The 10,860-nt window shown below is 59.0% G+C and overlaps 2 non-coding genes across 2 annotated transcripts; both read left to right on the top strand.

Moving 5' to 3' along the window:
* The first annotated feature begins 6,275 nt into the window (after positions 1 to 6,275).
* Positions 6,276 to 6,349, top strand: TRNAN-GUU (transfer RNA asparagine (anticodon GUU)). Its single transcript has one exon. It is a non-coding gene; the product is annotated as a tRNA-Asn (tRNA).
* Positions 6,350 to 9,889: 3,540 nt separating this feature from the next.
* Positions 9,890 to 9,963, top strand: TRNAN-GUU (transfer RNA asparagine (anticodon GUU)). The gene has a single exon. It is a non-coding gene; the product is annotated as a tRNA-Asn (tRNA).
* Positions 9,964 to 10,860: the final 897 nt, after the last annotated feature.

Genomic DNA, 10,860 nt, shown 5'->3' with positions numbered 1-10,860 from the left:
TGTCTCATGCCTTGCCAGGGAAGCGCGGCCATGCCGCCCAAGCCTGAGTCCCCTCCCGGCTGAGCCAGCGCACAGCCAGGCGGGCCAAGGGCAGAGTGAAGGGGGCGCCACATCCCGTGCCCCTCAGGGCCAAGCAGAGCTGCCTAGCACCCCAAGAGCCAGTGACAAGACACAAGAAAGCAAGCGCATCCGACTGCAAGAACAAGACGACGAGTGCCCTAACCGGCCATGTACCCGAGGGGCTGACAAGGATACCGAAGGCGAGATGGAGAGCGCAGCGCGAGGAACTGCTGGCGGACGAGCAAGCGGGACTCGGGAAAGATAGAAGGAGCAGACAGCCGATATGGCAAGCGAGCCTGAGAGCGCAGAGAGCTGGACGAAAGGACCGGCACGTCGACAGTCGCCTCGTCCCTTCTCGGAAGGCGTTTGACAGGAGAGATGAGAAAGTCACTCGTCAGGTGTTGGGGTCGTCCGGAGTGGACGGCAGACTGATACGGTTGCTGGAGGATACGGAGGAGGGTGAGGCGGCAGCGGCGAGCATGCGCGCAGAGATGGGAAGTTGGTTTAGAAGGAGGAGAGGTACGAGAGAAGGCGCTCCCCTAGCGCCGTGCGAGTTCATCACGCCCCCTCGAGAGAGCGATGGACAAGATCAAGGAAGAGGGAGAAGGGCTATCTGTGCAGGTCAAGAAAAACACCAAGTTGCGGTCGGCGGGTGAGGTAGTCATCGTGGAAGAAGATGAAGAGAAGCTAGGGAGAAGGGTGCAGGCGCTAAGCGGGGAAGGGAAAGGGCACGGGCCCATTCTGACCATCGCTTGGTAATTGGCGATAAGGAAATAGGGAGGAAGATCAGCGGCGAGGGGCTCGAAGGAGACAACGTAGAGAAGTTCACGCATCCGGCTAGGGGCGGAACGTATGATGTGGACTGGAAGAAGAAACTAGCGCCTAGGAGCGTGAAAGCAAGAGCGAGTTTGAAGGCGACGGATCAGATCTGGCAAAGCGAAAGGCAGAAAGCGGAGCGCTCAGCAGCATGTTGTCCGTCTGGGAGAGGTGGGTGAAAAGGCAAGTTTCAGCGAGAAGGTTCGTGGCGTTGGAGAGGAGTTGTTGGAGCAGGATGCTGAGAATAGGCTGGGCGCAGAAGGTCACCAAGGAGGAATTGTATGGGAAGATTCAGCCCAAAGGGAATCTGCTCCAGAAGGTTCCCCCAGTGGAAGTTCCAGGTCTCCGGGCTTATTTGCCAGAGGAAGGACGACTTGAAAAATGGAGAGCCCGGTATTGGGCATAACGGTGGGTTCGAATAGGAGAGGCAGAGCCCAGAGAGAACAGGGAGCCGATGGATCAGCTTGGCACGGAGCTCGTCTACAGCAAGCAGGGCGCTCCACGCTCGAGAGGGAAAGATGGAAGGCGCTAGTGAGACGGGCATTGGACACCAACGGGCGCTGAGCCCATGGTTGATGAGGACGATGGCAAGAGCCTCCCTGGTGTGTTCCCTCAGCAGGGGCCCGCCCACCTTTCTGGGCAGGAAAAGAGAGCCGGCAACCAGTGATGCTTCGGGCCGGCCAGGGAGCCAGGAGGCTGCGACCTCTCGCACATCAGCCCTTGACTTTCCAGCAGGCCATCACGGGCACGTGTCAGGACCAATGGCACGCAAATGAATGGCATTGGACAGGCGGGGCGAAAGAGCCCACCAATCGAGCCGATGGTGGCGTGCCCTTGGCATGCCAAAGGAGCCCTGATGGAAAATGGGCAGAAAGAGGGCCTGTGCTTCCCCTTTCTGGCCTCGAGCTCCCAGAGCCTCCCTCCTTGGTGCACTCCCTGTGCAGCCGCTCCCCCTTCTGCGTGGGAAAAGGGGATGAGGCAGCTCTCTTGCTTCACGACGCTTGAGGAGACGGAGACGGAGACGGCGACGGAGACGGAGAGGGAGACGGGAGGCCTTCATCTCTCACGGGTGCGCTTGACTTGTGGGCAAGCAGCCACACCACTTCAGGGCCTCGGGCAGTGCTTGACAAGCTGTGTCCCGCCGGTCACAGGCCGCCCCCTGGGCTTCCACGCGCGTCCCATCAGACCTTCTCTTTCCAATTGCCCATGCGCAGGATGGCCAGAGTCCACTGGTTTCCGTCAACCTCCTCTTTCTTCCCACCTTTCTTAGGCAAGCGACACGCACGTAAAGCAAGGACACGTCGAGAGAGATGCACGTTCCTTGCGCACCACGCTGAGGCTGAGAGCCGTGTGCTCCCTCCGCCTCCATTCTAGGGGCTGCTATGGAAGAATGGGCACACCCCACAAGTCCTCAGGAGGCAAGGGCATTGAGCAAAAGTAGCCTCTGGCAGGAGACCACCTGGCTTCAAAGCCTCTTGTGGCTCACGCAGACGAAGGAGGGTCACTCCCGCGTCCTGTTTGCTCGCCTGCAGTGCCCAGCGCTGGGGCAAGAGTCTTGGCCGCCTGTGGGCTTCAGCCTGAATCAAAAGGCCACGAGAGGCAGGGCTAGCAGAGAATGGTTTCGATCCATCGACCTCTGGGTTATGGGCCCAGCACGCTCCCGCTGCGCCACTCTGCTCAGCGCAGGGGCTGGGGCCCAGCGGGCAGCCTGGTGCTTCTCCTGCACCGATTGCCTGACGGCAAGGCGAGCACTGTGCTCGGAGGTGGCGCAAGCTGCCCGCAGGTGTCTCTGTGGCGCAATGGGTCAGCGCGTTTGGCTGTTAACCGAAAGGATGGTGGTTCGAGCCCACCCGGAGGCGGCGCGGTTAGGTGCCTGATGCTGTCTGCCCCTGTCTTACTGCAACCCCCCTCCTTTTGCCGCCGCCGCCACCACCACCAGCCTTCCCTTCTGGCCTCTTCCCCAGAAGAGCATGCTGGGCCAGTCCTTCACCATCTAAACTGCACAGCGTTCTTCAGATAAAAGAGCGGGAGAAAAGGTCGACAGTCAAACGGTTCCAGCCAACAAATGAGAGACCCCAATTGCAAGGATTTTGGTGCAGGCTTGTAGAACAGACAGAGTAAACAGCCCGCTTGCTAAACAGGTCTCTGACCTCCTCCTCCTCCTCCTCCTCCTCATTTAGCGTGGCTCCGAAGATCTTTTGGGCTCAGTTGAGAGCACAGAGCTTCCACGAGACAGGAGCTGGAATGAAGAGCAATGTGGAAGCCCAGACAGGGCCTTCCTCCAGCTCTCGAGCTCGTGTGGAGGGAACTGCCTCGTTTTCCTTGTGTGAAAGGAGGTTCCACGAAGGAGTTTCTCCACGCATGACACAGTCCTTCGGAGCGAGCAGCCATTGTTTACATGCTCATCTCAACGTTCCCAGCAAAATTCCTCAGAAGGGGACTGGCACCTCTGGAGGCCTTTGCCAGTCGCTTGAGCAGCAGGCTTGTGCAAAGAAAAAGTCAGCCAAGCCCTGCCAAGTCGGCCGGAAGCAAACCTTTGAAGCGCTTGTCCGCAGCCAAAACTCAGAACTTCAGCTCCAAAAATGAGACGTGCCTGGAAGGAGTGGCAAGAAAGTCAGCAAATCGTCAGGCTCTTTCCTCTCCCGCTTCCTTCAGCCACTTGGTCCAAGATTTGGTGCAGACAGAGGAGTTGCGGCAACGATGTGTCTCTCCCTGTGACAATCGAAGAACGTCATCCCTGTCTCATGCCTTGCCAGGGAAGCGCGGCCATGCCGCCCAAGCCTGAGTCCCCTCCCGGCTGAGCCAGCGCACAGCCAGGCGGGCCAAGGGCAGAGTGAAGGGGGCGCCACATCCCGTGCCCCTCAGGGCCAAGCAGAGCTGCCTAGCACCCCAAGAGCCAGTGACAAGACACAAGAAAGCAAGCGCATCCGACTGCAAGAACAAGACGACGAGTGCCCTAACCGGCCATGTACCCGAGGGGCTGACAAGGATACCGAAGGCGAGATGGAGAGCGCAGCGCGAGGAACTGCTGGCGGACGAGCAAGCGGGACTCGGGAAAGATAGAAGGAGCAGACAGCCGATATGGCAAGCGAGCCTGAGAGCGCAGAGAGCTGGACGAAAGGACCGGCACGTCGACAGTCGCCTCGTCCCTTCTCGGAAGGCGTTTGACAGGAGAGATGAGAAAGTCACTCGTCAGGTGTTGGGGTCGTCCGGAGTGGACGGCAGACTGATACGGTTGCTGGAGGATACGGAGGAGGGTGAGGCGGCAGCGGCGAGCATGCGCGCAGAGATGGGAAGTTGGTTTAGAAGGAGGAGAGGTACGAGAGAAGGCGCTCCCCTAGCGCCGTGCGAGTTCATCACGCCCCCTCGAGAGAGCGATGGACAAGATCAAGGAAGAGGGAGAAGGGCTATCTGTGCAGGTCAAGAAAAACACCAAGTTGCGGTCGGCGGGTGAGGTAGTCATCGTGGAAGAAGATGAAGAGAAGCTAGGGAGAAGGGTGCAGGCGCTAAGCGGGGAAGGGAAAGGGCACGGGCCCATTCTGACCATCGCTTGGTAATTGGCGATAAGGAAATAGGGAGGAAGATCAGCGGCGAGGGGCTCGAAGGAGACAACGTAGAGAAGTTCACGCATCCGGCTAGGGGCGGAACGTATGATGTGGACTGGAAGAAGAAACTAGCGCCTAGGAGCGTGAAAGCAAGAGCGAGTTTGAAGGCGACGGATCAGATCTGGCAAAGCGAAAGGCAGAAAGCGGAGCGCTCAGCAGCATGTTGTCCGTCTGGGAGAGGTGGGTGAAAAGGCAAGTTTCAGCGAGAAGGTTCGTGGCGTTGGAGAGGAGTTGTTGGAGCAGGATGCTGAGAATAGGCTGGGCGCAGAAGGTCACCAAGGAGGAATTGTATGGGAAGATTCAGCCCAAAGGGAATCTGCTCCAGAAGGTTCCCCCAGTGGAAGTTCCAGGTCTCCGGGCTTATTTGCCAGAGGAAGGACGACTTGAAAAATGGAGAGCCCGGTATTGGGCATAACGGTGGGTTCGAATAGGAGAGGCAGAGCCCAGAGAGAACAGGGAGCCGATGGATCAGCTTGGCACGGAGCTCGTCTACAGCAAGCAGGGCGCTCCACGCTCGAGAGGGAAAGATGGAAGGCGCTAGTGAGACGGGCATTGGACACCAACGGGCGCTGAGCCCATGGTTGATGAGGACGATGGCAAGAGCCTCCCTGGTGTGTTCCCTCAGCAGGGGCCCGCCCACCTTTCTGGGCAGGAAAAGAGAGCCGGCAACCAGTGATGCTTCGGGCCGGCCAGGGAGCCAGGAGGCTGCGACCTCTCGCACATCAGCCCTTGACTTTCCAGCAGGCCATCACGGGCACGTGTCAGGACCAATGGCACGCAAATGAATGGCATTGGACAGGCGGGGCGAAAGAGCCCACCAATCGAGCCGATGGTGGCGTGCCCTTGGCATGCCAAAGGAGCCCTGATGGAAAATGGGCAGAAAGAGGGCCTGTGCTTCCCCTTTCTGGCCTCGAGCTCCCAGAGCCTCCCTCCTTGGTGCACTCCCTGTGCAGCCGCTCCCCCTTCTGCGTGGGAAAAGGGGATGAGGAAGCTCTCTTGCTTCACGACGCTTGAGGAGACGGAGACGGAGACGGCGACGGAGACGGAGAGGGAGACGGGAGGCCTTCATCTCTCACGGGTGCGCTTGACTTGTGGGCAAGCAGCCACACCACTTCAGGGCCTCGGGCAGTGCTTGACAAGCTGTGTGCCGCCGGTCACAGGCCGCCCCCTGGGCTTCCACGCGCGTCCCATCAGACCTTCTCTTTCCAATTGCCCATGCGCAGGATGGCCAGAGTCCACTGGTTTCCGTCAACCTCCTCTTTCTTCCCACCTTTCTTAGGCAAGCGACACGCACGTAAAGCAAGGACACGTCGAGAGAGATGCACGTTCCTTGCGCACCACGCTGAGGCTGAGAGCCGTGTGCTCCCTCCGCCTCCATTCTAGGGGCTGCTATGGAAGAATGGGCACACCCCACAAGTCCTCAGGAGGCAAGGGCATTGAGCAAAAGTAGCCTCTGGCAGGAGACCACCTGGCTTCAAAGCCTCTTGTGGCTCACGCAGACGAAGGAGGGTCACTCCCGCGTCCTGTTTGCTCGCCTGCAGTGCCCAGCGCTGGGGCAAGAGTCTTGGCCGCCTGTGGGCTTCAGCCTGAATCAAAAGGCCACGAGAGGCAGGGCTAGCAGAGAATGGTTTCGATCCATCGACCTCTGGGTTATGGGCCCAGCACGCTCCCGCTGCGCCACTCTGCTCAGCGCAGAGGCTCGGGCCCAGCGGGCAGCCTGGTGCTTCTCCTGCACCGATTGCCTGACGGCAAGGCGAGCACTGTGCTCGGAGGTGGCGCAAGCTGCCCGCAGGTGTCTCTGTGGCGCAATGGGTCAGCGCGTTCGGCTGTTAACCGAAAGGATGGTGGTTCGAGCCCACCCGGAGGCGGCGCGGTTAGGTGCCTGATGCTGTCTGCCCCTGTCTTACTGCAACCCCCCTCCTTTTGCCGCCGCCGCCACCACCACCAGCCTTCCCTTCTGGCCTCTTCCCCAGAAGAGCATGCTGGGCCAGTCCTTCACCATCTAAACTGCACAGCGTTCTTCACATAAAAGAGCGGGAGAAAAGGTCGACAGTCAAACGGTTCCAGCCAACAAATGAGAGACCCCAATTGCAAGGATTTTGGTGCAGGCTTGTAGAACAGACAGAGTAAACAGCCCGCTTGCTAAACAGGTCTCTGACCTCCTCCTCCTCCTCCTCCTCCTCATTTAGCGTGGCTCCGAAGATCTTTTGGGCTCAGTTGAGAGCACAGAGCTTCCACGAGACAGGAGCTGGAATGAAGAGCAATGTGGAAGCCCAGACAGGGCCTTCCTCCAGCTCTCGAGCTCGTGTGGAGGGAACTGCCTCGTTTTCCTTGTGTGAAAGGAGGTTCCACGAAGGAGTTTCTCCACGCATGACACAGTCCTTCGGAGCGAGCAGCCATTGTTTACATGCTCATCTCAACGTTCCCAGCAAAATTCCTCAGAAGGGGACTGGCACCTCTGGAGGCCTTTGCCAGTCGCTTGAGCAGCAGGCTTGTGCAAAGAAAAAGTCAGCCAAGCCCTGCCAAGTCGGCCGGAAGCAAACCTTTGAAGCGCTTGTCCGCAGCCAAAACTCAGAACTTCAGCTCCAAAAATGAGACGTGCCTGGAAGGAGTGGCAAGAAAGTCAGCAAATCGTCAGGCTCTTTCCTCTCCCGCTTCCTTCAGCCACTTGGTCCAAGATTTGGTGCAGACAGAGGAGTTGCGGCAACGATGTGTCTCTCCCTGTGACAATCGAAGAACGTCATCCCTGTCTCATGCCTTGCCAGGGAAGCGCGGCCATGCCGCCCAAGCCTGAGTCCCCTCCCGGCTGAGCCAGCGCACAGCCAGGCGGGCCAAGGGCAGAGTGAAGGGGGCGCCACATCCCGTGCCCCTCAGGGCCAAGCAGAGCTGCCTAGCACCCCAAGAGCCAGTGACAAGACACAAGAAAGCAAGCGCATCCGACTGCAAGAACAAGACGACGAGTGCCCTAACCGGCCATGTACCCGAGGGGCTGACAAGGATACCGAAGGCGAGATGGAGAGCGCAGCGCGAGGAACTGCTGGCGGACGAGCAAGCGGGACTCGGGAAAGATAGAAGGAGCAGACAGCCGATATGGCAAGCGAGCCTGAGAGCGCAGAGAGCTGGACGAAAGGACCGGCACGTCGACAGTCGCCTCGTCCCTTCTCGGAAGGCGTTTGACAGGAGAGATGAGAAAGTCACTCGTCAGGTGTTGGGGTCGTCCGGAGTGGACGGCAGACTGATACGGTTGCTGGAGGATACGGAGGAGGGTGAGGCGGCAGCGGCGAGCATGCGCGCAGAGATGGGAAGTTGGTTTAGAAGGAGGAGAGGTACGAGAGAAGGCGCTCCCCTAGCGCCGTGCGAGTTCATCACGCCCCCTCGAGAGAGCGATGGACAAGATCAAGGAAGAGGGAGAAGGGCTATCTGTGCAGGTCAAGAAAAACACCAAGTTGCGGTCGGCGGGTGAGGTAGTCATCGTGGAAGAAGATGAAGAGAAGCTAGGGAGAAGGGTGCAGGCGCTAAGCGGGGAAGGGAAAGGGCACGGGCCCATTCTGACCATCGCTTGGTAATTGGCGATAAGGAAATAGGGAGGAAGATCAGCGGCGAGGGGCTCGAAGGAGACAACGTAGAGAAGTTCACGCATCCGGCTAGGGGCGTAACGTATGATGTGGACTGGAAGAAGAAACTAGCGCCTAGGAGCGTGAAAGCAAGAGCGAGTTTGAAGGCGACGGATCAGATCTGGCAAAGCGAAAGGCAGAAAGCGGAGCGCTCAGCAGCATGTTGTCCGTCTGGGAGAGGTGGGTGAAAAGGCAAGTTTCAGCGAGAAGGTTCGTGGCGTTGGAGAGGAGTTGTTGGAGCAGGATGCTGAGAATAGGCTGGGCGCAGAAGGTCACCAAGGAGGAATTGTATGGGAAGATTCAGCCCAAAGGGAATCTGCTCCAGAAGGTTCCCCCAGTGGAAGTTCCAGGTCTCCGGGCTTATTTGCCAGAGGAAGGACGACTTGAAAAATGGAGAGCCCGGTATTGGGCATAACGGTGGGTTCGAATAGGAGAGGCAGAGCCCAGAGAGAACAGGGAGCCGATGGATCAGCTTGGCACGGAGCTCGTCTACAGCAAGCAGGGCGCTCCACGCTCGAGAGGGAAAGATGGAAGGCGCTAGTGAGACGGGCATTGGACACCAACGGGCGCTGAGCCCATGGTTGATGAGGACGATGGCAAGAGCCTCCCTGGTGTGTTCCCTCAGCAGGGGCCCGCCCACCTTTCTGGGCAGGAAAAGAGAGCCGGCAACCAGTGATGCTTCGGGCCGGCCAGGGAGCCAGGAGGCTGCGACCTCTCGCACATCAGCCCTTGACTTTCCAGCAGGCCATCACGGGCACGTGTCAGGACCAATGGCACGCAAATGAATGGCATTGGACAGGCGGGGCGAAAGAGCCCACCAATCGAGCCGATGGTGGCGTGCCCTTGGCATGCCAAAGGAGCCCTGATGGAAAATGGGCAGAAAGAGGGCCTGTGCTTCCCCTTTCTGGCCTCGAGCTCCCAGAGCCTCCCTCCTTGGTGCACTCCCTGTGCAGCCGCTCCCCCTTCTGCGTGGGAAAAGGGGATGAGGAAGCTCTCTTGCTTCACGACGCTTGAGGAGACGGAGACGGAGACGGCGACGGAGACGGAGAGGGAGACGGGAGGCCTTCATCTCTCACGGGTGCGCTTGACTTGTGGGCAAGCAGCCACACCACTTCAGGGCCTCGGGCAGTGCTTGACAAGCTGTGTGCCGCCGGTCACAGGCCGCCCCCTGGGCTTCCACGCGCGTCCCATCAGACCTTCTCTTTCCAATTGCCCATGCGCAGGATGGCCAGAGTCCACTGGTTTCCGTCAACCTCCTCTTTCTTCCCACCTTTCTTAGGCAAGCGACACGCACGTAAAGCAAGGACACGTCGAGAGAGATGCACGTTCCTTGCGCACCACGCTGAGGCTGAGAGCCGTGTGCTCCCTCCGCCTCCATTCTAGGGGCTGCTATGGAAGAATGGGCACACCCCACAAGTCCTCAGGAGGCAAGGGCATTGAGCAAAAGTAGCCTCTGGCAGGAGACCACCTGGCTTCAAAGCCTCTTGTGGCTCACGCAGACGAAGGAGGGTCACTCCCGCGTCCTGTTTGCTCGCCTGCAGTGCCCAGCGCTGGGGCAAGAGTCTTGGCCACCTGTGGGCTTCAGCCTGAATCAAAAGGCCACGAGAGGCAGGGCTAGCAGAGAATGGTTTCGATCCATCGACCTCTGGGTTATGGGCCCAGCACGCTCCCGCTGCGCCACTCTGCTCAGCGCATGGGCTCGGGCCCAGCGGGCAGCCTGGTGCTTCTCCTGCACCGATTGCCTGACGGCAAGGCGAGCACTGTGCTCGGAGGTGGCGCAAGCTGCCCGCAGGTGTCTCTGTGGCGCAATGGGTCAGCGCGTTCGGCTGTTAACCGAAAGGATGGTGGTTCGAGCCCACCCGGAGGCGGCGCGGTTAGGTGCCTGATGCTGTCTGCCCCTGTCTTACTGCAACCCCCCTCCTTTTGCCGCCGCCGCCACCACCACCAGCCTTCCCTTCTGGCCTCTTCCCCAGAAGAGCATGCTGGGCCAGTCCTTCACCATCTAAACTGCACAGCGTTCTTCACATAAAAGAGCGGGAGAAAAGGTCGACAGTCAAACGGTTCCAGCCAACAAATGAGAGACCCCAATTGCAAGGATTTTGGTGCAGGCTTGTAGAACAGACAGAGTAAACAGCCCGCTTGCTAAACAGGTCTCTGACCTCCTCCTCCTCCTCCTCCTCCTCATTTAGCGTGGCTCCGAAGATCTTTTGGGCTCAGTTGAGAGCACAGAGCTTCCACGAGACAGGAGCTGGAATGAAGAGCAATGTGGAAGCCCAGACAGGGCCTTCCTCCAGCTCTCGAGCTCGTGTGGAGGGAACTGCCTCGTTTTCCTTGTGTGAAAGGAGGTTCCACGAAGGAGTTTCTCCACGCATGACACAGTCCTTCGGAGCGAGCAGCCATTGTTTACATGCTCATCTCAACGTTCCCAGCAAAATTCCTCAGAAGGGGACTGGCACCTCTGGAGGCCTTTGCCAGTCGCTTGAGCAGCAGGCTTGTGCAAAGAAAAAGTCAGCCAAGCCCTGCCAAGTCGGCCGGAAGCAAACCTTTGAAGCGCTTGTCCGCAGCCAAAACTCAGAACTTCAGCTCCAAAAATGAGACGTGCCTGGAAGGAGTGGCAAGAAAGTCAGCAAATCGTCAGGCTCTTTCCTCTCCCGCTTCCTTCAGCCACTTGGTCCAAGATTTGGTGCAGACAGAGGAGTTGCGGCAACGATGTGTCTCTCCCTGTGACAATCGAAGAACGTCATCCCTGTCTCATGCCTTGCCAG

This window comes from Carettochelys insculpta, unplaced genomic scaffold, assembly GCF_033958435.1.
Source record: "Carettochelys insculpta isolate YL-2023 unplaced genomic scaffold, ASM3395843v1 scaffold_0039, whole genome shotgun sequence".
NCBI lineage: Eukaryota > Metazoa > Chordata > Testudines > Carettochelyidae > Carettochelys > Carettochelys insculpta.
The sequence above is the reverse complement of the archived record's forward strand: the minus strand, read 5'-3'. Positions and strand labels throughout refer to the sequence as shown.